We start from the raw sequence: 25,131 nt of genomic DNA, 5'->3' as shown, positions 1-25,131 counted from the left end.
GATAGTGAGGACAGGGCAAAAGATCAGCCCAGGGACAGGTCAGCCTCATGGAAGAGCACGGGGCACTCTGGCCTGGGCTGCTGGGGACTTTATGTGGAGGATGGGGGTGGAGCTGACCTTCTAGACAGCAGACACAGCAAGAAGGCCCACCAGGAAAGTGGGGGTGCCTGGAGCGTGTGAGTTATCAGCTAACAGGAGTCGTTCAACCAGTGGCTTGTGGGCTGCAGCCTGACCCACTCTGCTCTGTAGACTTGCAGACTCCAGAAGAGGACTCTTTCTCTTGAAACTGTCCCAAGGCTGAGTTCTAGAGCTGAGTTGCAGGCCTGTGTCTGTCACTCAGAGACTGTGAGAACTCAGTGTCTCACTTCCTCTGTCGGAGTCCCAGTCCCTACAGACATCCCAGGTCTCTGTGTATATCCTGGGGGATCCTGCAGGTGACCTTGCAATGCAAAGCCAAATGCAGCAGGCATGGTGAGCAGGGACTCAGCCCCAAAGACTTGAAACCCCGGGCTGGAGCTCCCAGAGCTTGCCTGCAGCTGAGTTGGAACCGGAACGTCCCCCTGGTCCCAGAGCATCCTCCATGTGGCCATGCTCCCAAGTTCTTCCTCCTCCAGGACAGAGCCTTCCACCTCCCTCCGGCTTTTGGAGCATCAATTCAGTCTTCATTGGAGCTTCTGAAGAAACTGGGCGCCCTTTATTCCCTCATTACTGTGATGATACATGCACTATCTTATTTTAGATGATTTCCTCTGCCTTACCCCCAAGCTTTTTTATGAGTGGTCGACAAAATACTGTATACAAAGTTATAAAAATTGTTTGTATAATGTGCTCAAAACTGCTCTACATCTTTCTTTAACATCAGTGTCATCACCATGAAAGTAACCTGGGTCCAAGCACCTTGACGTCAGCTCCACAGAGCCCTCCATGTGCCCTCCTCAGCCCGGCGGAGCTGGGGCTGATGTCACTGAACACACACAGCACCTGGCAGGGACCTGTCTGCACCCTGACTGCTAATTCCCGTATTCCCTGGCCTTTTTTTTTTCAGCATCATACATTATATTTAAGTCTCTCCAGCAATACAAATTTCAATTTGGCCAAGCTCTTTAATATTAATAGTTGTCAATCCAAATGCAGAGTGCATAATAAAAAATTTAATCGAAACGAATAGCTCACATATTTCTCTACCTCCTAAATATAGTTACCAATTAGACAAAAGATTTGGTTATATAACTTTGTAGAATTAAGGCCACCTACTAAAGACCACCGGTTAGGGCTAAGAAAGCCAAAATACCTGATTCCTTCCTGTTAATTACTTTGAAAGACAGAGTGCCTCTCGCCCTCTGTGTTCCTTTACTCACTGGTACAGACTGTGTTAACGGAGTTCACAGGCATGCAATTTAGGGGAGACTTTGGAGCTAGTTTATAATCACAAAGTTATCAACAATGATAAACCATCATTTCTACAGCACTTTACAGTTTACAAAGTCCAGTCACTGGACCTGCTCTGGTTGAGAGGGAGGGATAACGCAAAATCACCACCATCACCACCACCCCATTTCACAGACAGGATAACTGAGGCTCAAAAGAGGCAGAGTGCTGCTTGGCAAGCCTGTCAGAGTGCTCCTGGAGCCCAGGGCTCTGATCCTAGGGACCAGACTTCCTCGGCTTGCCTCAGCTTCCTACTCCTCAGACACAAAAGCACTGTGATCATTCCCGTTTCACATGAGAACTAAGCTGCTATTGCCCCCATTTCCCTGCTCTTTGCTGAGAACTCCCAAGTCTCCCTGGACCAGGGCAGCACCGGTCCCCAGAGTCTAGCAAGACCAAAACAGCACAGCTGCAACATCTCCTTGGGAGGGGCAGGGACGAAGGCACTTTCCCATGTGACCATCGCAGGCCTGTCGGGGAGTCCCAGAGCCACAGTGCCAGGCTGACCCCTGACAATCCAGCATTTCAGAGACTTGCTGACCCAGAAGGGACCCTGCCTCTCACGTCGAATCCAACTCCTTCATTTTGCAGCAGCAGAGGCAGTCCTAGAGTCCACAGTCACGGTGCCGCTTAGTGGCAGAGTTGGGGGCAGAACCCCCCCACCACGCTCATGCTGGTGCGCTCAAGCTCTGAGGAGTCCAGGGGCCTGGGCACCACCCCCGCCCCCCCCACCCCCGGCCTGCCCGTGGCTCCCCGGTTGCAGTGCATCCTACTGGGCACTCGGGGTATTTCTTCTGCAAACGACTGCAGGCCTCCTTCATGAGCTGCTCTGGGCTCGGCCCTGAGCTACATCAAGCAGGAAGTTTAAATGAAATGGCTCCCAAGTTCCTTAAATGGTTTAATAAAACATATACTGACTGCAATGTGCAGTTTATAGTGGCAAACTATTGCCCCTCAGTTGGGAAAAATGACCTCCAGTCGGCAATATTCCTTTCAGCTTCATGATTCTAGTCCGCTGTTGGCCATTCCCTCAACCCACCGGGCAATTCTTTTCCATAACAAGGCCGACTGAAGCCACCACGTGCGGCACTGCCGAAGGTGCCTCCGCAAGGCCCATTCCGTGATGAGACAAAAGGCGCGGTGGACAGTTGACACGGACGCCTGAGAGCAAAGGATCGCTGCTCGGAGAGCAGGGAGACCCAGAAAATAAGTGCAGGGGTTTCAGAGAGCTTCAAGGAAATTAAATGCAGGATCAGACAGAAAGGGGTGTGTGTGTGTGTGTGTGTGTGTGTGTGTGTAATCCCTACTCAGAATCACTCAGAACCAGGATGGGCAACAAGTTAATCAGATCCGGGGGGGAGTGCCTGAGCTCCACAAATGCTCTTGGCATCTTCAGCCATAAGATTTAGAAAACACAGGGAGGGTATAATGTGAATTTCTAAAACTCTACTGTGTTAATAACAAATAGCTATTAATAACGCTTCTAATCACACATGCCATTTCCGATATTTGGTGCCGAAAGGTTCTGCCTCATCTAAAAAAGTACTGGAATTTGACTGCCAGAAACTGATGACCTTTTATCCTAAACTGTGCATTGAGATGGCTTGTTAAGCTCATTAGTATTATATGGTGAATTAGATTAGACATTTTATGATTTTTCAAAAAAGGCTTTTTTGATATAAAAAAAGCAGCAATTTCCTTTTTTGACATTTTTCATTTTTAAGGTAATAAAAATGGCACATGTGTACCATGGCATAATGGATTAATTAAGGAATATTATGTTTATCCTAACTCTTAACCGAGTTGTACATCTTCATAACTCACTCATAAAAATTAATGCATTATCTTATACCACAGGATGATAGACCTATTTTTACCAAACCTGCTCAGAATACATTGTTCTAAATTGGATTATTCTGAGAAACAGTGGATAGCATATTCTGATATCATCAATCCAGAATTATATTGTTATTTTAAAACATTATATTAGTATACATAAAATCCAAACCTTCTTCCTCCTGTGGCTTTGAATCGTCAGGCTATTCTGGCTCTTAGGAGATCAAGCTGCTCCCTCCACCTACACTCACACGTAGCCTATTTTATATCTCCTCTCATTCACAATAGATTTGTTGCTTAAAAAACACAGGCACTGCATCAAAGAATCACCGGACAATATTTTTTGGCTATTTCTTTGTGTCTTGATGGTAGATGTGAATATAAAAGAATATTCATGCAAGATTCATAAAGGCCCCAGATTTCTAAATCAACAGATGAAAAACCCCTAAAAATAATAATGTCCAGATGTTACTTATTTAAATGAGCTGTTGCCATTTAATGTTGCCAATCACAAAAGTGAAAGAATTTGTGAATTTCAAGGTATTCATAATTTACAGAGGATTACAATTTTTTATCAAGGGAGCATCCAGGGTGATTAAAATCGGCAATCTCAATAAATACAAATGATTCTCTTACAGAGGCTACCTTTATAACCTTGGCCTCACACCACAAAGCCCATACTCTCCTGTTGCAGATTCTTTCCTTTCCAGGCCCCCTTCAGGGGGAAATGTAACTTGCCAGGCCTAAAATGCAGATTGTTTTTAATGTGCTAGAACTTCAGAATTGGAAGGACTCTTAGGAATCATGTAAACCTAATTTCTCTTTTTATTGGTGAGAAAATTGAGGTCCAGGAAAATGTCTTTCCCAAAGTCCCTCAGCTAAGAAGAAAGAAGCTTCTGGAATCTGAGGTGCAGGCTGGTGTACTGTCCATCCACTAAAATGTAGATTCAGAGTTAATATAATTCCAGGACACTGGCAATGCCAAAGGAGCTTGTGAAAAATAGACACTCACAGGCCCCCTTCCGCTTCCCAGGTAGCTCAGTCAGTATAGAATCTGCCTGCAACACAGGAGACCCGGGTTCGATCCCTGGGTCAGGAAGATCCCCCAGAGAAGGAAATGGCAACCCACTTCAGTATTCTTGCTTGCAAAATCCCATGAACAGAAGAGCCTGGTGGGCTACGTCCATGAGGTCGCAAGAGTCAGACATGACCTAGTGACTAAACCACCACCAGTCACCACAGGGCTCCTTTCCAGACCAGCACACCTCCAGGCAGGGGCCTGGGAACCTGCACGGAAAGCTGGCTCTCCCAGTAATTCTTAAACCACCACCACAAGGGGCTCCCTGGGCCATGTCTCCCAGATTCCTCAAGTTTCTCGGGAATGAGTGAGATAGAATGAAGCAGTCAGCAAGCTGTTCTTTCGTGACTGACAATGTCAAGGTGCCCATCGCAGAGCTACCAGCGTTAGGAAGCTCTCTTTCAAATTGCCACCGTGAGAATCTGTATCTGATAGCTGAGCGTGTGGGTGGCAGAGCCCAGCCTGACACACGTGAGATCTCCCTCTGGGAAACCCTGGAAGAGACATGAAGCTCCAACTTTACGTTCTGGGCCAGGCTGAAGCCCCAGCTTCCCTGGTCCTCAGCACCGCCCAAGCTCGAGGACGAGCAGGGCCCCTCTGCACAGCTGATGACGCGGGTATGACCCACAGGGAACACCCGGGCTCACCCGGGCATGCGGCCTCTGGCACAGCTGCAATCTGGCGGCTGGGCCTGACCCAGAGCACATGCTGATGCATCTTTGATTTCTGTGGATTCCGAGACTTAGCTCACTGCTCTAAAGGGAGAGGGGTACTGGGAGGATCTGGCTGGATTCTTGGGGGCATGAGGTCTATGGGGAAAACTCACCTCACATAGTACACTCTCTGCAAGGCCAGGGGGCTGCTGCTCTATGTATGGACTGCAGTTTAGCACAGATTCACGACCTGGGCTGCTCATTTGGCCTCATGAAAGGACTACCTGAGGAAAAGCCTCACCTCAGTACACAGCCACTCCATCCCCTGAGCCATCAGCCACTCCACAAATTCTAACATCTGCATCTAATCTTTCAGCTACATCTTCCCGCTACCCTGCAGAAAAGATGGCATGGGTCCCACCTGGGCGTCGGGCATCTGTGTCCCTGTTGGGGGGAAAGGTTTATCTCCAACCTCACAAGGTGCAGCTCCATTCTAGAACACGTCAGCCATCCAAAGTGAACAACCTTTTTAAAGTTCATTCATAAATACCTCAAAGGTTCAAAAAAGAAATGCCTTGGGGTCATATGTGTTCTATTATTAATAAGAAAATGACTTAGGTAGAAATTGTAATAAGCTGGATGTAAACTTTCCCACACATACCTTTGCCAGGCACACTAAGAGTTCATTGAATTACATCTAGAAAGACTCTGGTAGTAAAGCATCTACTAGAATCAGTATTTCCCATGCATGCTGAGTCCCTTCAGTCATATCCAGCTCTTTGTGACCCTGTGGACTATATAGCCCGCCTGGCTTCTCTGTCCATGGGATTCTCCAGGTCAGAATACTGGAGTGGGTTGCCATGCCCTTCTCCAGGGGATCTTTCCGACCCAGGGATCAAGCTCAGGTCTCCTACACTGCAGGCAGATTCTTTACCGTCTGAGGTGCCAAATCAGCCTTTCATTAGACTCAGTTAGTTGAAAGATGGACAAACTGAAAGGAAGGTGCTTGGTGTGAGGCTGGCCTGGGCTTCAGAGGATTTTGGAAATCCTGTGGGAAAGGCCTGAAACACAGGGGAAGCCGTAGAGTTCTGGCCACTGGGAGGGTCTTGGCGGGCTGGAGCCTCACACTGATCGTGGGGCACCTCACACAATCAGCAAGCCTCTGCTCAGAAAGCTCTGCTCAAAAGAAAAAAAGAAAAGAAAGCTCTGCTCACACATCTTCTCGCCTCTGCCAAACCAGGTCTAAAAATTCTTAGACCCATGTCACATCAGGGGAGCCCAGTGCAAGCGCAAGTCCAACAGCAGGCAGCTCGGATGAGGGTTAAAGGATGCTGCAGGCCCCATCCCCAAGGGCACAACGGATGGCACTTGGAAGACCGCCTGTGTCCCTGTGAGCTCCCTTCCCCCATCCTCTGACCCGCGCACCCCGGGTGAACAGGGAGAAGAATTCATTCCAACAGGACGTCTCAGCAAGAACCTGCTGTGCTGGATGCATCCCGATCCCCAGGGCTGCTGGGGCAGAGAGCAAGCTCAGGGCTGGCCAAGCCAGCACTCTGCGGTTAAAAGCAGCAGCCACAGAAGCAAGACCTGGACCCAGAGGTCCACACACCCCTTCCCCTGGCTGGTTCCCAGACTCTCCCCAAGGCACTTCTGCATAGTCAAAGGCTGCAGGAAGTGGGTGTGACCCAAGAGGAAGCTCAGTGGCTGAGGCCTCCTGGGTCTGTGACCAAGGACAGCAACAATGACCTCTTCCAAGGGGCTGGCAGCTCTGGGCAGCCACAGGCTCTGAGTGCTGTCACCTGGCCCAAGCCTGTCATCTGGACAATGGACCCGCAGGGCCAGTGGGCCTGCTCTGTTCTCCCCAAATACCAGCAGGACAGGCCTTGGCCGCGTGCTCCATTCCCCTGACCAAGAGTGATGTCCGCTTCCCCCCAGCCTGAACAACTGCCACTTTCCTCTACCCTCTTAGCCTGGAAGGCAGCAGCAAATCCTTGGGATATACAAAATGGGATAATGACAGTACTTATTTGATGAGGTCGTTACAAGAATTAAATGAGGTCATGCATATAAACTGAGGACCAGTGCCTGGCACTTGGCAAACCATCACTCAGCCCCAACAGCTGCCCACGCTGGATTTCACCACGAGTTGGGCTGCAGAATGCCAGGCCGGGCCTCCCGAGGCCTCCCGGGAGGTGTGAACACTTAGAGACAAGAGGGGGCGCGCGACACCTACTGTGCGACAGGGCGGGATTCAGGGCGAAAAACAACCACATCTGGCAACAAAGAGGGCCAAGGAACCTGCTTGGTTTTCCTCTCAATTGGAGAATAAATATTCACCAGCCTCATGATTAAAAGTCTTGCCTTCAGTTCAGAGGTTTGCAAACATTTTTTTCTACCCACAAACCTTTTCCAAATGAGAGCTTACCAAGGGAGCTCACTGTGTAAAACAGATGGCCACGAAGTGACCCTGGTCGGAGGGGCTGGGGGATCCTGGAGCCTCCTGCGCCCACTCCCTCCTGGTCTGTGTAATGACCACCAACTTAAGAGAACATATTAGGCCAGGGCTTCCCAGAGTCACTGCACCAGCATAAACACTGCCTCAAAGTCCGTTAGAAATTCAAATTCTCGGACTCAGATCTTCTGAATCAGAAGTCGGGGTCGGGGCCCGAAGCTGTGTTTTCACCAGCCCCCCGGCAACTTCAGAAGCTGTTATACCAGCAGTTCGTACCCAAAGACATGTGAGCACGCAGGCTCAGTGTTTCCCCCTGAGATGACTCCTGATTTGACTGGTCTGGGGCGGGGTCCACTGGTGAGTCCTGGAAGTTCCCCGGGCAGATCAGTGAGCAGCCACCTCGTCTCAGCAAGCCTCCATGTGGCCCAAGGGGCAGCCAGAGCAGCGTGGCCCGGGGCCTGGTATCTGGATGTCTAACATATATGGAGCTCTGTCCCCCAGACCTACTGAGTCAGAATCTGTGTGTCACCAAGATCTCCCAGGGGACTGTGTAGACATCCATGACACCCTGGTCTAGGTGGTCCTGTTGAAGACCTGGAAAGAATCTTAGACACCACGTCATCCCAACCACTCACCCCTGGGTGGTCGCCTGAGGCTGCATGGCCTGAGACTTCCCAGGTGACCGCAGCTGCTGCATCAGGTGGGGGATTAGAGCCAGCCTCCTCACTCCCAGGACAGCTCTCCTTCCTAGGCCCAGCAGCCAAGCATGCTTGCCTCAAACTTCCTTCTGAGCGTCTCTGCATCTTCAGTCCCTGAGGCCCCAGAGGAGAGAGGGGATGGAGGCTGCTCCTCCTCCCTGAGAAGGCAGGGGGCTAGAGGTGTCCAGGGCGGCAGAGATTCCCACTGGCCATTCAGCAAACCCCCAAAACCTTTCCAGGGCTGTGACCACTCACTGTCTTGTTAGTGGAGGCCTGATATTAGTTGGGATGTTATATTTCTAGGAACACTGAAGTCATGTTTAAACACACACATATTGGGGCCTGGAGAGGAGAAACAGAAATTTGGGGAATGAATCCAGCATGGGCCAGACTTACAATTTTTACTACAGATGCTATCCCAAGTTTTATTTTGTTAAGGAACAAAAACTACACTGTTTTGCCATGCTCACTCATAAGAGCATCATATGTGCTATTAGTTGTGTTTAGACATGAAACAGTCTACGCATATGGACAGGAGGACAAGTTGATTGTCCTACAGTATGTCAGAAAGAAAATAAAAATGGCTTTAGAATAGGGAAAATTCACCACATACTCATCTCTACCACCACCCTGGCAAATACACACAGACACACACACACAGACACACACACACACACTCACACACGCAATCTCCTCCTCCCTATCCAAAGTTTCCTCCCCTCTGGACTGTCAAGTTTGGTTCACCACCAGGCCAAGAACCAAACTGAATCTTTAAACAGAAAGAAGTCATAGATATCTCCATTTCCTGGACATAGAGACATATGTTACCACTCATTTCTTTCACTGATTCTCAAGCACAATGTCACTACCAGGCTAATTCACCCCTTGAGCACCTACCAAGGACCTACTAAGTGCAGGTCCCTTGCTTGAAGCATCACATAAATTTTCAAGGATGAAACTCAAAATCCAAAGTCACTGCTGTCTCTCTTGCATTGTGCTAACATGTCGTTCACATGTGCTAACATGTCAATCACATTATCAACTCCAGTTAGCTTACTTCCCTTTGTGCAAAATGAATTGAGCCAGAAAACTGTAAGGACAGGAGTCCAGTTCTGCCAGGCTTAAATCACAGACAAAAGTTCATGAAAAACATCACTGCGCTTTACCCTGCAACCACATGAAGCCTATTGTTGAAACATAGCAGCTTCTGCAGAGGGGAAGGCCATGTGCTCTCAGATGTGAAAGGAAATCCCATCTCTTCGCTTGAGATGGATGTAAGACCAACCATTTCCTGAGCCCCAACATCCCCAAAGTACTTGGATTAAGAGATTGTTTCCACCATGAGCACAAATACATAAAATCAACTCAGACTTCTCTCTCCAACGACGAAAGAGCAAAAAAACTATCCACCCTCTGTCTTCTGTATGAAGAAACATCAGAAGGCTCCTGGTACCAAGTCCACACACTGTGTTGGACCAAAAGAGTGGCAAGGAGGGGACGAGTCAAGAGAGACAGCTGCTTGATCCCTCGTTAGCAGCAGCTGAACGTCTGTGTCCAAGAGGCCACGGGGGGGCCCGAGACTGTCTGTGGGAATGGAAAAGCAGTCTCCACATTCAGAGAAAAAGATCTGAGGTGAGCCAAAGAGATCCACGTCAGGATTCATGCCAAACAACATGTGATACAGAGAATAAAGGGGGAAGAATCAATTAGCACGTTCTCCTATGTACCATATACCCTGGCTTTCTTTTCTCTGGGTTAGGGAATAATTCATTTTTTTAATGCAAGAAGTTATCGATTTGCTTAGCTTTTCCTCTGTCCTAAGGAAATGCTATACACGGAGATGCAGGCATCCTGCAACTGCCTCCTCCTTCAGCAGAGTCGAGAGCTGGTCCCACCATGCAGTAGAGGATACCAGTCTTGAAATTTAAATAAAAGAAACAAAGGAAAGCTCAGCTCACCTAGCACCTCCTCCCAGCTTCATTCTCGCCCTCAGTTTGCCACCTCTCTCAATCACAGCATTAGGTTTTTGTGCAATTAGTGTTCTTTTTCGACTAGGGCCTGATTTCAGGCTCACTAAAACCCCAGTCCGCACTCTGTAAAGAGCAACATCGAAACAATCACAGTTAAAGTGAGGGTGACCAGCACACAGGGACAGGCCTGGGCTGTCCTGGTTTCTTGGTTTACACGCCATTTTCTGATGTGTGATTTGTAAGTTATCTGTGATGAGCCTCAGTTTCTTTGTCTGCAAAGTGGGTTGCTGAGGAGATTACACAAGATAAGGGATCCCAAGGTCTGATCACAGGGTAGGGTTGGCCGATGCCTTCAGTAAAGGGCCAAGTGGGAAATATTTCAGGCTCTCCAGGCTACACAATCTGTCCCAACTTCCCTACTCAGCCATTACAGTGAGAAAGCAGCCACAGATGATACGTAGATGAATGGGGCTGTCTGTGCACCAAGAAACCTGCATCTAAGAACACTAAAATTTGAATTTCATGTAATTTTCATGTGTCACAACACGGTATTTTTCTTTTGATTTTTTTCATTCATTCAGAAATGTAAAAGCCATTCTTTGCTTTCACAAAAGAAGGCAAAACCACAATGGGCTACTACTCCACACCCATTAGGATGGCTACTATCAAAAAGAAGCAGAAAATAAGTGTTGACAGGAATGTGGAAAAAAAAAAAAAAAAAGCTGAACCCTGTGCACTCTTGGTAGGAGTGTAGTAAAATGGTGCAGCCACTATGGAAAATAATATGGCAGTTTCTCAAAAAATTAAAATTTCCATATGTTCCAGCAGCTCCAGCAGTTCCAAAAGTAAAAGCAGGGTCTCCAAGGAACAGTTGCACACCCATGCTAATAGCAGCATTATTTACCATAACCAAGAAGTAGAAGCAACTCAAGTGTCCATTGATGGATGAATGGATAAACAAAATGTGGTATGCGTAACACACACACACAGGAATATTATTCAGCCGTAAAAAGGAAGCAAGTCTCACCACTGCTACAACACGGATGAACCTTCAGGGCATTATGCTAAGTAACAGAAGCCAGTCACCAAGGGACAGATACTGTCTGATTCCACTTATATGAGGGACCTTGAGTAGTCAAATCCACCAATACAGAAAGCAGAAGGACAGTTGCCAGAGGGCGGGGGAGACGGGGATGGGGATTTACTCTTTAATGGGTACAGAACAGCATCTTGGGAAGATGAGAAAGTTCTGGAGGTAGATGGTGGTGACGGTGGCACAGCGTAGTTAATGCCACTGACCTGTACACTTAAACATGGTCAAGGCAGAATTTTTTGGTATTTTGTAAGAATTGTTAAAATATTTCTAAATGTTTAAAAAATAAAATAAAAAACAGGCAGTGTGCAGATATTGAGCCTCCTCCCCCCGCCAGGCTATGGTCTACCAGCCCCCACCATAGGACACCACAGTAAACATCATCCCCCAAAAACAAAAATGAGGAAAGGTTTCAGGTTACAAGTGAAAAGAGGGCAAACAAATATATTTCTAAGATTTATTCATTCCAGTCTTTACCAAGCACCCACTCTGGGGTCAATAACCCTTCAGGCAGAGACACAAAAATAGAGAAGGGGGAGCGTTCCAGGCCTAGAGCCCAAGCCTTCCCTCCTGTCGGCCCAGCGCCGTCTGAAGGCAGTCCATCCTGCACGTGTGCAGGCTTGCCCTGTGCTGGAGGTGGGGGGGACGGGGGCCATGGGAAAGCGAGGCGGCAGGCCACGCAGGCATGTGCATGGCTCACATATGGCAGCACACCCTCCTCAGAGTGGTCAGTGATCTTGTCAGGGACGGAAGAGTTCAATGACTACAAGGGTGAGTTTAATTATATGTTGTCGCTGACTAGCAGTGGTTCCGATGGTACAATTACACATGTAATTTATCAGCAAGATACTTGCATACATAATAAACCAAAAGCAAAACATTAAATTTCAGTGGATGCTAAAAATACAAGATTGGGCCGTGACGCAGAGCAGTCTCACTTGCAAGGGGTTGGGGAGCAAAGCCAGGGACCTCCCCTCCCTTTTAGGAGCTGGCTATCCCACCCACTGTGACCACGTGGCATCCAGCCCAGGAATGCACACCCCAAACACCAAGTAAATCCCAAACCCCCAGTGGTGTGTCAACAACGCTCCCTCCACAAAGGAAATGGGATGGGGAAGCTGACTTAGGAAACTCACCACCCTTCTGATGTTCTCTGAACTTGCTAACCACTGTCCCAGGGGTGCTGGGAAGACCGTATGCCTGGCAACTTCTCAAAGTTCCTAGCTCCAGCACAAGTCTGAAAATGGCCTATACTTTCCTTAATCTTGAATAAAGACAGAGAAAGGAAAAAGGTGACTGAACAGAGAAAATGAAAATACTACTACTAACAGCAACACACTTACTAATTACACATTTTGAGCCAAGAGGCATTATTTTACTTGTACCATCAGATAGATTACTTGCACAGTCTACTATACTGTCATCATTGTCATTCCCAATTTACAGATGAGAAAAGAGAGGCACAACAAGACTAATCCCTTGACATGTGGTCATATGGCCAGTGCATGGTGAAACCATGATTCAACCCAGGAAATATGGTTCCAGACTCCACATCTTTGCCAGGTTTAGAGGTCATTTATCTCTCTTTATTATTATTCATTACTTTCTTACCAGTACTGCTATGTTATCCATTGTGCAACAATTTAAAAGTCAAGGGTGGAGTAACTTTTTATCCTCATCACTGGGAATACATTTCCTAAAAGGCTGGTACCCGCTGTGCTGGGACACAGGAGCCTCAGCCTAGTTCCTCATGAGAGCAGAGCATCATCCAGTCCCAAAGAGATCCAGCATGGTGGGGCTGAAGAGGACACACAAGAGCTTCTAAGAGAGCATGAAATACAATATAAACTACAGAGTTTTACCCAGGAGACAGACAACCAGTCATTCGGACAGGAAGTTTTCTGAGCCTCATAAATTCCTTGCCCACATCCCACTTTGAAAGAGGTCACCTTCCCCTACTCGGCCTCCATGTCTTCCACCCCAGTACGTATGTCTTCATCTGCATACACACCCTGGTGGATTCTTAGAGCTACTTTCATAACAAGGCATTATTATGGTTTCAGCTTACAGAGATTGTCTGGCACAGTCCCAGACATTTTGTTTTCTATTTTAAAGACTGGATTGAAAAGGAGAGATAATAAGAATATCCTTCTATAACTGATCATTTGATGAAAAAAAAATGTTTGGGAGGGCAAGGAATGAAGAGATAGTAAAAAGCGGGATTTCATTTGAACCTTTAGACCTACCATTCTAAGATCCTGTCAGGGTTTGAGATAGAGTCCCGTCCATCCACTCATCTACCCATCCAGCTATCCCTCCCTCCATCCATCCACCCAAACATCCATCCACCTATCTACTCATCTACCCATCCATTCATCCATCCATCCACCTATCCACTCATCCACTCACCCAGCTACCCATCCATCCATCCACTTGTCCATCCTTCCAGTCACTATTTTTATTGAGAACCTTCTATACAGTGAGCACCATTCTAGCAATTAGAAAATAATACTGAACAAAACATAGCAAGGCCCTACTCTCTACATTTTCACTGTACTAGGAGAGACCAACCAGAAACCAGTAAAGAACTAGGTCTCCAAAATTACTCCTGCATCAAACATCACAATGTATTTGAAATCCTCTATCACAGAGGTAAATCAGAGACATTTCCCTTACTTGTTATCATCATCAAGGATCAGCTGTAAAAACAAACAAAAGTGTGTTTTATGGAAATGCTAACAGTACAAAAACATATTCCAATGTGGCAGAATCATTTGAAGGCAAATACTACAAGCAGTATTTTTATGACAAAAGCTTTATTTCTCATCTTCTCTACCCTTGATTTAAATATCTACATATATGTGGGTGCACACGTATCGAGATTCAAGTATTTCAATATAAATTTTGTATTCAAAATACTTTTCCTGATTTCAGTTGATTGCATATTTCGAGCCAATGTTGCAGTAGTAATTTTTGTTCTGAATCAAAAACAAGGATCTTTCTCCCTCCCTCACCCTCTCTCTCTTCCCTGTGCTCAACAACCTCACTTTCTTCCCCAACCCTCTAGCCTTGTGTGTGCTTAGTTGCTCAGTCATGTTCAACTCTTTGCAACCCCATGGACTGTATCCAGGCAGGCTCCTATGTCCGTGGAATTCTCCAAGCAAGAATACTGGAGTAGGGAGCTGATGCCTTTCCCAGGGGATCTTTCCGACCCAGGGATCAAACCTGGTTCTCCTGCATTGCAGGTAGATTACCATCTGAGCCACCAGGGAAGCCCCTCTCTAGCCTTAAGAAGCCTAAATATTCAGGCTGCTTTCAGATCTGAGTGATCTCAAGGGCAAAACCTGTTTCCACTCATGCATTCTCCTGCTGAAGGTTTCTGGGGCCGTGGGGGTGGTGGGGGGAGTGCTGAGGTGCTAGCGAAAGCCATATCTCAAAGGCACCAGGATAGAAGGACAAACCTTCCCACTTTGATTTGAGTGTGTAATTGTTTGAATACATCTTGCCCGTACTACAATAATGTCATCCTTGGTTGACACAGATTTTAAAGCCCTTTGAAAAGGTGGAATGTTATCAATCACAAGCATGATTATAATGGGATTTAAGTGGAAGAAGCTAAGAATCAGACCCTCATTCGGGCCAGGCTCTATGACAGAGACGGGGGTGGGGAGAGAAGTTAGAGGGCTGCGTCTCAGCTGGGAAAAGGATGCAGAGTGTAGCCATCATCCACAGAGCTTCTCCCCCACGGCCGGAAGATGTCCCAGGAAGCACCAGGAAACCCTGAGCTGTAGCTGGAATTCCCCCACACCGCGAAAGTATCTGCTTATGCTCCTATCGCATTAGACCAGAGGTTCTCAAGCAGGCCAACTGTGCCCCCAGAAGATATTGGGTCATTTCCAGAGACATTTTTGGTTGTCACAACAGGGGAAGGGATTCATAGCTGACACCTGGTGAGCTGAGGCCAGGGATGCTGTAAGCCACCCACAGTGCACAGGATGGCCCCACAGCAAAGAATTACCTGGCCCAGAGTGTCAGCACTGCCAGGCCGAGGAACCCCATCTTAGCTCCAGAGAGGCTGAGCCAAAGCCTCAAGAAAAAAGGGACAGGTCAAGAAGGAGCATTTCCAGGAAAAGAGTCTGAAGCTGCTCCCCCAGCTCTGTGAGCAGAAGCTCGCCAGCAGACCGAGGCAGGTGACGAGAGTGGATAAAACAGAGGATGGGAGAGAGGAGACTTTGAGCCAAATTACTTGCTCTTTTGCCTTTTGATCTAAAACACACTTTTCTTATTACATGTCAGACGGGACTGGAAATCCAGCCATTTTTTTTTTTCAAGGCAAAACAACCCAGGCCCAACAAAAACACAATAATCTCCCTGGCAGATCTCTGGACTGTCCAGCCTCTCCCTGACAAATCACAACGGTGCCTACAGATGTCAAATTCACCCACCAAGCCCAATCAAATGCCTGGATTACTAAGGCAAAGAATTGTGAATTTCATTAAATATGTTAAAGGGGAAAAAATCAGCTTTGAAAAATAGTAATCCTGTCTTTCAACAAAAATATTATAGGAAGCTATGAATTTGGTAGATCCGAATAGGATGTTGGTACATGTTTTACTAAGGTAATATAATGGCACACTATTATTAGATCACATTAATCATTACTGTGCCAACGGCGCTGACAGCCCCACTGAAAAGGATTGAAAGGCCTGGTAATGGATATAAATTACCCATTGTGTGATAAAAGGATTTTTACTAAGAAGGTAAGAATAAAACAGCAAATTTCTAATATAACTGTTGTGTAAAAACCAAAATAAAAGTAATCCACGGTCAGTAATATCCACAAAATCAGAAGTAAGCACTTTTTCAACAAGATAAAGTCACAGTAAAAAAAATATATATTTGGTACAGTACAAAATTAATTTCTAAGTGCATAATTCCACTATCAATTTTCCTGGTTTATGTAGTGACCTCTGAGGCCCATGGTCAAGAGAAGGTGGGTTTGGTTAATTAGATCTCAGGGTGAGTTTACAGAGGTGTCAGGGCAGCCTCAGAGGAGGGGGCTGCAGACATCAAATATCAGCACTGCCCCTTCTTCTTAAGTTTTTTGCTTCATGTGGGAAATACACTCCATGACTGAGTTTGTGATCTTGAGTCCAACTGAGGTGACAGGCACAGAGCCACTCAGACACAGGTTTCCTTCAAGACTGGGCCAAGCCACAGGACCACGTGCTGAGTGGGGGGGAAACGGGCCACAAGTGGTGCTTGGAAGAGCCGCCTAGCTTTAGGCAGCCCCCCCACCAGCTCCCCAGCTCTGGTTCCCACTGCCGGCTGGTGGACAGCAGCTCTGCAGGATGTCGTAGGAGAGGCAATGAAGTCAGCCTTGCAGGGCTTTGTGAGCCCATTCTGAGACCTTCTGAGCATGTCTCGACATCACATAGTCATGCCGTCCAGGAGACCTGCGACCCATGTTGGATCCCAGAGACCTTTGAATCTGGAAGTGTCTCCAAAGCCCAGCCTCTGTCCACAGAAACAAAGGACTAGCTGGGAGAACTTCCACCCAGCACAAAGGTCCACATCCCAGAGAGGGCAGCCTGGTTCCCCACAAGTCACAGGCAGGATCCCTTCAACAAACTGTAAATCAGTGTTCCTTACCAGGCGAGTCTGAAAGCAACGGAGCTCCCTCGTGGCTGATGGATATTCTTAAAGCCGTGGTGGTCAGGAACTGCAAAGATAAGACCTGTTAGAAATTCTCAGCATTGGACACATCGACTCCAATAAGACAGGTAAACAACATTCAGCCATGGTAACAATTAGACACTCAACTAGTGTCTAAAAACATTTAATAGCCCCCACTGCCCCAATTCATTGAGCAATTTTTAAATTGGGAACTATATGACCTTTGCTGCAATAAACCAGATTTGCTCAGCTTCTTTTAATGGGAAATTGCCACCTGCAAAAAGAGAAGGGAGTGGGGCATCTAGCCGTTTCTTCTCTGAGTGGGATGGAAGAAGAAATGAGAGCAAATAAGCACAGTCTCGCTCTCTCTCTTCCTCTCTCTCTCTCATATATAGTCTTCCCAGGCGGCACTAGTGGTAAAGAACTCACCAAGTGCAGGAGACTTAAGAGATGCGGGTTCAATCCCTGAGTAGGGAAGATCCCCTGGAGGAGGGTACGGCAACCCACTCCAGTATCCTTGCCTGGAGAGTCCCATGGACAGAAGAGCCTGGCAGGCTACAGTCCATGAGTCACAAAGAGTCAGACACGACTGAAGTAACTTAGTGTGTGTGTGTGTTTGTGTGTGTGTGTGTGTGTGTATTGGAGAAGAGAATGGCAATCCGCTTCAGTATTCTTGCCTGGAGAATTCCATGGACAGAGAAGTCTGGTGGGCTTCAGTCTGTGGGGTCTTAAAGAGTAGGACATGACTGAGCAACTAACACACACATGTGTGTGTATATATATATAGTGTGTGTGTGTGTGTATGTGTGTGTGTGTATCCCTCCTTCCCCTCCTTCCTCTCTCTTTGGAATTCCAAAAGTAAGGAATTGAGAAGGTATTCAAGGGTTCTTTTTCTCCCACTAATTTAAGGAGGCCCCTACAGCAGACCACACACAATTTCACCCAAACCTCAGTTGGCTACTCCTATTCAGTGGCCAGGGCAGCTCTCAACAGGTCCAGACCAACAACCGACAACTGGACCAGGGGTCAGGAGTATTGTGTGACATCAAAGTCCTCTCTCTGAACCAAGACCAGGAAAGCAGCAGGATGGGATCACGGCCCAGAGGGAAAGCCGAGATGCCCGTCACAGTGGCTCAAGAGCCATCAGATGGGGTGATCGAGGCCAAGCCCTAATCTGTGATCTCCAGCTCGGGGCCAGTGCAGTACAGAAGCTAATTTGCTTTGCTGTGTTACAGAAGAGACTACAGGGCAAGCAAGTGTTCTCTCTTGATAAACTGTACATTCTGATGTTGCAGAAGTAGACTTCTAGTAGAGAGTCAAGGATGTGTCTGTAAATGAACCAGAAGATGTATTTGGAGAGCACACAGTGGCAGCCCCAGCCCAAGGTATTTGAACATCAAACCACTGACTTGCAACACTCCATCCAATTCCAAGATTGACTTCTGGCAACCAAAAAGGTGTTTGCTGAATACATGCTAGAAGTGTTTTCTCAAAGTGTAACAGGGACACTGCTATTTGTAAACGAATTTCAACCTGCTTATCTTGAGACAGAAAGCAAGTCGACATCTCAACCATCTGCATGAGGACAGAGATTACAAGACTCTCTGTGTCCTCGATCAGATTATCTTCTGCGTTTTGTGTTTTCTGTTTCACTCAACACTCAAATCTAGGCAGTGTAATACATACACTCGAGCTATGCTTTACCAGGTTCTACTGGAGCCGGGAGGAACAGGCCTATGGCACCCAACTGAAGCTACAAAGACACTTTGCACACAAGGCTCCTGACATTTAGGGAGGAGATTGCAGGAGGTGGAGGTCAGACTCAGATTTTATATCCAAGTTCATGGCTTACAAACTTCAAGGACTATTCTCCAGGGGCTTTTCACTTATAAGCTTTGTAAGTTCCAGGGACAGGAGAACACGGGACACTTCTGGGGAAGGCCCAGCTCTGCATGTCCTCCGGCTTCACACCTCTGATCAGACCACCAGCTCCTGCAATCTGCCCAGGGTCAGAGTCACCCGAGGCCCCAGCAAAAGCCCTGTGCCCTGATTGGGGCCACGCCCTCGTCGGGGCTGTGCCCTCTTCAGAGCTGTACCAAATGGGTAGGGGGTTATCCAAAGGTGGTCGCCTGCCTAGGAAGCTTAGCCTAACAAGCTTCCTGCTGGAAGAGGAACCTCAGGAAGGGAAATCAAGTTAGTGCCATTTGTGCCTTGGCGAGCCAGTCTAAACAGGAGGGGCTCCTGGTGTCTGATGTCATTACAGTCACTGCAAGTCGGGCAAAGGTGACCACATCAGATACTGATGCTGTAATTCAGGATGGGGAGGAAGGAAAATGCCAGTGCAGTAATTCTGTCTTCCGCGATGAAAGAAACAGCTCTTTGGGTACAAGTCAGTAACTCGCATTGAGAGGTAACGTAGGAACCTGATCCCTGACGTGAGTCTCCCCTCATCCCTGCCTCCCACAGGGACCCCTGAGGAGCCAGGCCGCAGGACACCCAGGAGACATGGCCCACAGGCCCAGTTTGGTGTAGGTACCACCAGATCAGAGGAGAGGTGGAAGGGGACAGGTAACAAAGGCAGCAAAAAGCGTGGCGTGGCGTGAGTCAAGGGGGGCTGGGCAGCAGCCCCCTCATCAAAGACGCCTGAAATCCACGAAATTGATCCCCCAGCCACCCCTGTAAGATGCAGGTAAGACACACACCAGCCCAGGGGAGCCAATGAATTTAGGAGACCTGTTCACTCAGTGGCTCAGACCTTCTGTGTGCCGAGCCCTGGGGCCAGTCAAGGGCAAGCAGATCTGCCATGGGATCCAGGAACAGCCCACTGTGGGAAGAGGCTGGTGGGACAGGGTGCCGAGAGGCAGCCATAGTGGGAGCCAGGGAGGGCGGGCACACGACATGAGCCCTCCAGCAGGTGCAGGCAGGGCCTCGGGGGAGACAGGGATGGAGGTAAGGGGAGCGCAAAGGTCCAGAGATCCTGCCGTGGGGCTCGAGCAAGAAGTGCAGGGTGACTGCAACTTGGAGAAGCAGGAGAGAGAAAGCAGGGAGGCGGCGGGGAGGGATGGAGGGATCACTTAGGGCCTGAGGCACGTCTAAGGCCTCTCTGAGGAAGGGGAGGGGAGCAGAGGGGCGGGAAAGCCCTGAGAGAGGGATTTTGAAGGGAAGCAGGGTGGACAGGAAGACGTGGGGGACACAGAAAAAAAAAAAAGTGAGAGGCGGTCCAGGCAGCTCTGGTGTGTCCTGGCACACAGTGGGCCTGCAGTGTGGCATCCCTGTGAATCTGCTGGGCCCCCACTAGGGGACAGGGGACCCCGTTCCTCCTGAGTTCTCCCAGGAGAGACACGGCAGCTCTGAGCAGAGCCAGGAAACCTTCGCGGGGCAGGAGCCCAGCCTCTCATCTTCAGACACAAGGGCGAGTCAGGAGATGAGCAGACACGCCACACACGCCCCCTCGCCAGGGCCTCTGTAACGAGCCCCAAGCTGAACACAAAAGCTCCTTCCTCTAGGCAAACGTGTTGCCTTTCCGTGCCCATTACACACCTATCTACCACTCTGCACCATGACAACTGGAAGGCCATACAAGTGACTCCAAGAGTTCCCATTTGCTGAGGGCCTGGTACCAGGCACCACACTGGGGCCGGCTTCCCACAGCACAAGGTGAAGGGGCTGCGCCCCACCCACCTCCCAGTCCCCACCCTCTGGCAGAGGGCTCAGAGCTCAGTAAATATTGCGTAGAAGGGAGGAAGGGAGAAAGCAAGGGAAGGAAGTAAAGAGAAAAGGAAAGGATGGAGGGAGCAGGGGGAGACGGAGAGATAATAGGATAGATGGGGGATGAGATGGATGGAAGAAAGGAGGGAGGGAGGCAGGGAGGTGACCTGGTAGGGATGGAGGGAAGAAAAAGGCGCATGGATGGAAAGAAGGAAGGGCTGGCTCACCCCACCCCTCCCCTGGTCCACGCTCTACTCCAGAGGCTGGCCCTGCGGGGAGCAGAGTGTATTCCTGGAGATGCCCCTCCCCAGGGCTCGCTTGGAGTTCCAGCAGCAAGAGCAGGGCTGTCTGCTGTGGAGTCTGGGCTGTCTGGGGCAGATGGGAGCTGGATAAACTGCTTTCCTCTCAGACAAGAGTTAGGAAAGAAGGATTCGGAGACAGAGCAGCCGAACTTCCCCAGCCCTGTGTCTGGAGAAGGGTGCAGCTAACAGGAGACACATCCGGAGCTATCTGGACATCTCACCCCAGCGTTCAGGGCCAAGGCCTCTGAACCTGCTCTCCTGGGCCGTGGGCTCTGCTCCGTCAGAGGGGCACTAGAGTCGCTTCTCCAGGGGACCCCACCTGGGGCTACATCGCCCCTTTCGAGGGTCTGCCTTTCCCAACTCAGTGCTTAATATTCTCCAGGCCCACTAGGGACAAGGATCCTGCCAAAACACGGTGGACTTGAGACTTCCACTCCAAAGCACTGAGAGATTCTTGATTTCTTTCTCCGAGACTCAGAGGGCTGGACACAGCCCCAGGGACAGCCCCCATCCTCTCTAGTTCTCAACAGAAGAAGCTTCCTGGTGAGGAACGCAACCTGGGAGACAGCCTGAGGGAATGAGCCCCTCATTCAGCCCTCACTCATCAAGTGGCTCCCGTGTACCTAGCCAGCTTCTAACTTCTAAGTTCCAGGGACCCAGCATCAGCAATATTTCTGCTTGTGCAAAGCGTATGTCTTAGTGAGCAGCGACAAATAAAAGTAACATATAATATGAGCGAATAATAAGCTCTAAGAAGAAAAAAAAATCTGGGAAAATAACAGACAGACTCATCGCTAGACAAGGAGGAGATCTCACTAAAAAGTGACCTTGACAAGGGATGAGAAAAAAGTAAGGGAGTAAGTCCTGTGAACAGCTGGGGAGAACTTCACAAGCAGAGCAAACAGCGAGTGCAAAGGATGGAGCTGGTGTGTTCAGGAACAGCAAGAAGCCATGGAGCCCATAGGCACGGACAGTGAGCGGGAAAATGGGACAGGGTGGGCTATTTAGGATTCACATACCTCAGCAGACACAGTAAGAAACACGGGCTTTATTCTGAGCCATTGGTGGCTTTTGAGTGAGGCAACAGCATGATCTGATTTACCCTGGACTTGCTGCGGTGGGGAGAACAGGCAAGAGGGGACCGGAGTGGAGGCAGGGAGACTGCTGGGGAGGCTTCAGCAGTTGTCCAGGGGAGAGAGGGAGCTGACCTGACCAGGGCTGAGAGCAACAGTGATGGGGAGAAGGAAGCAGATTCAGGATGCCTTTTGTATGGAGCCATGAGACTTGCTGAGTAGGACGCCAGGTGTAAGGGGTGCCCAGATTCACCCTGCGCTCATCCTGGCCCTGGAAGCTGGTGGCACAAGGCGCCACTCCCTCATCAACCCACGGCTCAGGTGCAGAAACCATATGTTTCCGATGCTTTGATATCTGGGGCCTTACTGACCCTGTAGGGACAGCCCCTCCCAGCAGGAGCCAGTTCCCAGAGATAGCAAATGACTCCCCTGGGAGCACATCTTCCATCTGCAAACCAATTCAGAGCCCATGCCCCAACCACCTTCTATATCAGGCTCTCATACTCTGGACCATTGTCCACCTGCTCTGGTCACCCAGGTACCAGACAACTGGAGGCAGAGACAGCTCTGAGCCCCAGAGCCCGCTAAAATTATCTGACTAGCCAATCCTAGGGCTTCCTTGATAGCTCAGCTGATAAAGCATCTTCCTGCAACGCAGGAGACCCCAGCTCCTGGGTTCAGGAAGTTCCCCTGGAGAAGGAATAGGCTACACACCAGCATTCTTGGGCTTCCCTGGTGGCTCAGATAGTAAAGAATATGCTGCAATACAGGAGACCTGGGTTGGACCCCTAGGTTGGGAAGATCCCCTGGAGGAGGGCATGGCAACCCACTCTAGTATTCTTGCCTGGAGAATCCCCAAGGACAGAGGAGGCTGATGGGCTACAGTCCATGGGGGTCACAAAGAGTCGGACACGACTGAGTGAGCACAGCACAGTGCAGCCGATCCTAAGTCTACTTCTGCCTTGCTGTGCTTTTCTCTCAAAAAACTACAATAAGGGCTCTTGCCCATGTTTTCACCTCTTCTGTTTGCTGACTAACCCTGGTGCGCCCCTGTGCAGCCCTGCACGGCGTGGTGTGCCCCCTCCCCTTAAGAACTGTGAGTAACAAATGATCTTTTCAAAGGCAGAGTGCCCTAGTCTGTTGGCCTCCCCACACACTTGCTCTCAGGGTCATCTTGGAGCCACCACTCTCTCCTAACTTCTGCCAGAACAGGTGTTTGAGGAGCTGTTATTCCATAGCTTCAAAGTGTCTCACGGCAGAGAAGGAACACTCAGAACTCAGGCAGCTCTTTCCTAAACCCCATCAGCGCCCCCGGCAAGAGGTCCCACTCCTGACCCACCACAGTTGCAGTGAGGCCTCCAAATGTAGGGCTGGCACCTGTGTGAGTGTATGAGTGTGTGCGCACGTCTGTGTGTTTGCACACATACATATGGGGGGTGGGTGGCAGCTGCCACCCTGACGCAGAGCCCAGCATCACAGGACACAACTGAAATATTATAACACGGAGTGCGTTGGGCTGCCCAGACATGCTTCCAAAGGAAGCCTCTTCTTTCATTTTAAAACAAAGGTAACTTTGATGAAGAAGCTATTTGATACCTGTTCGATCTAAATGCTTTCAGGATACACAGACATCAGACGCTCACAGGAACCTGAGAGCCCGCGATAGCAGCCCGGGCGCTGGGATGATAAAAGAGGAGTAGAGAGGCTTCTTCCCGTCAGCTTGCGACCCGGTGCATGTATTTTTACATGCTTTAGCATGAAAAAAAAGCCAAGATGCTCAGAGCCAATCAAATTACTTCTCTGTCTCTTTAATAAACAAGTCCATGTGCACATTAACAGTGTTGAAAATTCAATTTAAACTCTTTGTCTGTTGCTGCTTACTCTAAAGATGGTCTTTCTTAAACAACAGAACACCAAGGAGTCGTTAGTGCTCTCTCTTCATTACTTCAAAAAACCAATCATTAGACACCAGAGTATATACGTAATTAGAAAATCACTTCCTTTGCAATCCAAGCTAAGTAGTTTACATACTGTAATTACAGGGACAAAATCAATTTTTAATCATTTCCCTGATTGGGCTCATCAGCTCTGTGGGAACATTGTAACCTGCTTGTTGTGCAAAAGCAACATCTGGGCTAAAACAATTACCCTTTGTTTGCTACAATATTCCTTAAATCTTTTTGCTTGCATAAAAAAAATGAAAACATGAAGACAAGATATTTGGATGTCTTTTTGTCCTTGATCAACATATATCCGAAAGTTCTCCTCGTGACGTGAGTTTAATGTTCCCCGGAATTTACGGTTTAACAGTACACATCCAAGGAATGTATTTTTTCAGTGAGATAAAAGTATCTGATTGTTTTAAAGATCCATTCAGCTGCCTAATTGTTCCATAGCTAACACATGGTATTCAAACAACCCACACATTACAAAAGCTCATCTGGGCAATCATGGGCAACTATTATTGCGATGGTTTACACTTTTCTAATACAAATGAATGGATTTTATCAAAATTTAAAAAAAAAAAACTAAAAAGCTGAGTATGTGTGAAAAATAGTTGGTATGAATTGGCAAGGCGAGGCTAAGCATTTTGTTCTCTTAATAGGAAATGACCTCATTTACACTGGAGTAATAATTAGTACTGCTTCACTGACAGTTAAGAAAAAAAAACTTTCCCAGTATAATAAGGCAGCATCTCCTTTGTTAGGAGATCTACATTGATTATTAACCCTTGCCAAGAAATTCCAAGTTTAACTCTACGTTCCACTGGGCTCATACTTGCTGGCAAAAGATAAAAATAGCTGTTTTGGAAACCGTTGCCTCTCTCCCAGATTTCCAAAGTTTTGCATCTGAGCTTTTAAGTGACAATCTGAAACACTTGGTGTCCCCTTTGAAGGAACATGGAAAGCCCCCGCCACCCCACCCTGCAGCCACAAGAGCCCCTGTCGGGCCCTGCACTCCCCCGGTGGCCCTGGTCCTCCCCATCCTTTTGAAGTTTATTGGCTTTGATTTTTGCTTGCAAGTCCCCCAACCTACAATTAATTCATAGTCAAAACAACCCTGAGAAGGAGAAAAGGAGAGAGGGAAAGTGAAAGGAGAAGGAAGAGATGCTTGTAGTGAATCAGTCCAGGCTGACAGTGCAGAAAGGAGATAGAAGTGCACGA

The sequence above is a fragment of the Ovis canadensis genome, chromosome 14 (assembly GCF_042477335.2).
Source record: "Ovis canadensis isolate MfBH-ARS-UI-01 breed Bighorn chromosome 14, ARS-UI_OviCan_v2, whole genome shotgun sequence".
Classification (NCBI taxonomy): domain Eukaryota; kingdom Metazoa; phylum Chordata; class Mammalia; order Artiodactyla; family Bovidae; genus Ovis; species Ovis canadensis.
The sequence above is the reverse complement of the archived record's forward strand: the minus strand, read 5'-3'. Positions refer to the sequence as shown.